Source organism: Coregonus lavaretus (assembly GCF_964263955.1).
Source record: "Coregonus lavaretus genome assembly, contig: HAP1_SCAFFOLD_397, whole genome shotgun sequence".
NCBI classification, from domain to species: Eukaryota; Metazoa; Chordata; class Actinopteri; order Salmoniformes; family Salmonidae; genus Coregonus; species Coregonus lavaretus.
In genome coordinates this window covers 191,144-195,709 of record NW_028165528.1, presented here as the reverse complement: position 1 = coordinate 195,709, position 4,566 = coordinate 191,144, and positions in this window count along the sequence as shown.

Sequence of the window (4,566 nt, the reverse complement as noted above, 5' to 3'; positions counted from 1 at the left end):
ACACACTGGACACACACACACTGGACACACACACAAACACACACACACACTGGACACACACACACTGGACACACACACTGGACACACACACTGGACACACACACTGGACACACACTCACACACACACACACTGGACACACACTCACACACACACACTACACACACTGGACACACACACACACACACACACACACACACTGGACACACACTGGACACACACACTGGACACACACTCACACACACACACACTGGACACACACTCACACACACACACACTGGACACACACACACACACACTGGACACACACACACACACTTGACACACACAAACACACACTGGACACACACACACACACACTGGACACACACACACACACAGGACACACACTCACACACACACTGGACACAGACTCACACACACTGGACACACACTCACACACACACACTGGACACACACACACACACACACACACACTGGACACACACACATACGAAAACTGGACACACAAACACACACTGGACACACACGCACACACAAACACTGGACACACACACACTGGACACACACACACACACACACACACACACACTGGACAAACACTGGACACACAGAGACACACACACACACACACACACACACACATACACATACACACACACTGGACACACACACAAACACACACTCTCCAGTGTGTGTGTGTGTGTGTGTCCAGTGTGTGTGTGTGTCCAGTGTGTGTGTCCAGTGTGTGTGTCTGTGTGTCCAGTGTGTCTGTGTGTGTGTGTGTGTGTGTGTGTGTGTGTGTGTCCAGTGTGTGTGTCCTGTGTGTCCAGTGTGTCTGTGTGTCCAGTGTGTGTGTGTGTCCAGTGTGTGTGTGTCAAATGAAATGAAATCAAATGTTATTTGTCACATGCGCCAAATACAACAGGTGTAGACCTTACCGTGAAATGCTTACTTACAAGCCCTTAACCAACAATGCTGTTCAAGAAAGAGTCAAGAAAATATTTACCAAATAATAAATAGTAACACAATAAAATAACAATAATGAGGCTATATACAGGGGGTACCGGTACCGAGTCAATGTGCGGGGGTACAGGTTAGTCGAGGTAACTTACATGTAGGTAGGGGTAAAGTGACTATGCATAGATAATAAACAGCGAGTAGCAGCAGTGTAAAAACAAATGGAGGGGGGCTGGGGTGTCAATGTAAATAGTCTGGGTGGCCATATGAACGTCCAACAGAGCTGTTGCCAGAGAATTTAATGTTCATTTCTCTAAGCCGCCTTGGACGTTGTTTTAGAGAATTTGGCAGTACGTCCAACCAGACAAAAACCGCAGACCACGTGTATGGTGTCATGTGGGCGGGGGGTTTGCTGATGTCAACGTTGTGAACAGAGTGACCCATGGTGGCGGTGAGGTTATGGTATGGGCAGGCATAAGCTACGGACAACGAACACAAGTGCATTTTATCGATGGCAATTTGAATGCACAGAGATACTTGATGAGATCCCATAGTCGTGCCATTCATCCGCCGCCATCACCTCATGTTTCAGCATGATAATGCACGGCCCGATGTCGCAAGGATCTGTACACAATTCCTGGAAGCTGAAAAAACCCTGTTCTTCCATGGCCTGAGTACTCACCAGACATGTCACCCCATTGAGCATGTTTGGGATGCTCTGGATCGACGTGTACGACAGCATGTTCCAGTTCCCGCCAATATCCAGCAACTTTGCACAACCATTGAAGAGGAGTGGGACAACATTCCACAGGACACAATCAACAGCCTGATCAACTCTATGCGAAGGAGACGTGTCGCGCTGCATGAAGCAAATGGTGGTGACACCAGATACTGACTGGTTTTCTGATCCACTCCCCTACCTTTTTTTTTAAGGAATCTGCGACCAACAGATGCATATCTGTATTCCCAGTCGTGAAATCCATTGATTAGGGCCTAATTAATTTATTTCAGTTGACTGATTTTCTTATATGAACTGTAACTCAGTAAAATCTTTGAAATTGTTGCATGTTGCGTTTATATTTTTGTTCAGTATAATAAAAAAGAGCAGTTCTAAATGTTTGATATGATGTTAGTCACACTAAGTCATTCCATCCTTTCACTAAAGCTCTAAAGTAACTTTTTATTGACAGATGCCTCATTTCCATGTGTTGGATTTTGATGAAAGGAAATCCCATATAGTCTACTGGACAGGACTTTGCTATGGCATCTTCTGTTTGGGTGTCTCAGGTCAGGTCTGAGCCATGATCAGAATGTGTCTCTGTGTCCATTTCCAGCCCTGCCATTTCTACCTGTCCTGATCTAGTGTTTCACCCCTGACCTCCTCACACTGTCTCACTGTCCATGTCTGCTTTTAGCTCCCACCTCTACTTCACTGTGTTATAATGGACCTTATGCTTGTTATGTTAGTTATCAAACATACTGACCTTTCTGACCCTATCCCATGGCCCTACTTTCTAGAACTGAACATTTAAATTCCTCTATGAGTTTTGTTTAGTGTCCATTTACTTATTTATGTATTTGTTGTATATTGGGGTTGTGCCGCAGAGCATCATGGGGTTTTGTATGTGTTGAGATGATCACGTTCCAGATAAATGGTTGAACTGATTCCTGTTTCCTGTCTCATCATTATTGAATTGTTATACAGACGTGGTTATGAAACCCACGAGACATAACAACAGATTGGTGATGAGTAAGTCTGAATCTAGAAGAAGTCAGACAGAACAGGTAATAAGACGTATGTGGATATTGTGGAGATGCTTAAAGGACATTTTTCACCTGAACCACTAGTTAATGCTGAAAGGTTCAGGTTACACAGGAGAAGAGGGAGAATCAGTAACAATGTTTGCTGCTGCATTAAAGAAACTACCAGAACACTGTGAGTTTAATGCTGTTCTAAATGACATCATTAGAGACAGACTAGTATGTGGGCTACGGAGTGAAGCTACACAAAAGAGACTGTTGACTGAAAGTCATCTGACCTTGGTAAAGGACATTGAAATCAGTGTGTCCATGGAACTAGCTGCTAAAGAGGCTCACCAGTTGAGTTCATCAGGAACTTAGTGGGTTCATCTAACAATCCTAATCACCAGTTGATACATTTGAATCTCATACACAGGGTATACCTTCCACCTAGAAAACATAATTTAATACAAATCATAACCTCTCCTCTGTGTGATCTATGTAGTCAAGGTGCCGTTTGGCTCCTTTATGCATGTTCATATGTAGCCAAACAACAATTGACAGCTGGTTATCTGCAACTGAAACCATAAAATAACTACTGTAGTGGGTTGTTTACCCAACATATTGCCCGTTCATCATCATTTTAGTGCAAATGTGTACCTTATTGATTTTATTATTTTAATTGTATTTGCCTGCAATAACTGGTTTCCATAATATTCGAATATATATTGTAACAGTATTGTGTCTCTAGCTGTACAACCATTCCTGCTGCTATTTGTTCTGATATATATTTTAACAGTATTGTGTCTCGGCTGGGATCTTCGTTTCCCGGTGCAGGTTCACTGGAGGAACTACGGCGATGCCTGTAGCACTGGGCGATGAGACTTGGGCATTGGCTCCTCCTGTGTTGGGGTTGGACTGGAGGAAGTCGTTAAGTGCCCGGAGGGTCTCTGATATTTGGGAGAGTTGTTCTTGCAGTGCTCCTTGGTGGGTAATAACATTCATGATCTGGGTGATCTCTGCTGGGCCCATGTTGGAGGCAGAAGCTTGCTGTGACATGGTTGGACCCAGGAGCAGAGAAGACACCAGATGAGGAATCAGTGGTTAAGGATAAATACAACTTTACTAAGAAACGGTAACAGGAGGATCACAGTAACACGGGGAAAACAACTAACACTAAGTCTCGAAAACTCACTCAGGAGACAAAAGCACACAACAAATCAAGCTTCTGCAAAGGACAACAGAAAACACACCTCTTAACAGGGAAATCATAATGAGTAATAGGACACACCTGACTGTCATTAATGTCTCTAGGACGGTCTCTGGTGACAGGTGGAGTTTCTCCCACTCTTCTCTGCAGATCCTTTCAAGCTCTTGTCAGGTTGGATGGGGAGCGTTCTGCACAGATATTGTCAGGTCTCTCCAGAGATGTTCGATTGGCTTCAAGTACAGGGCTCTGGCTGGGCTGCTCAAGGACATTCAGAGACTTGTCCCGAAGCCACTCCTGCGTTGTCTTGGCTGTGTGCTTAGGGTTGTTGTCTTGTTGGAAGGTGACCCTTTGCCCCAGTCTGAGGTCCTGAGCACTCTGGAGCAGGTTTTCATCAAGGAACTCTCTCTACTTTGCTCCGTTCATCTTTCCCTCAATCCTGACTAGTCTCCCAGTCCTTGCCGCTGAAAAACATCCCCACAGCATGATGCTGCCACCACCATGCTTCACCGTAGGGATGGTGCCAGGTTTCCTCCAGACGTGACGCTTGGCCAAAGAGTTCAATCTTGGTTTCATCAGACCAGAGAATCTTGTTTCTCATGGCCTGAGTCCTTCAGGTGCCTTTTGGCAAACTCCAAGTGGGCTGTCAATTGCCTTTTAC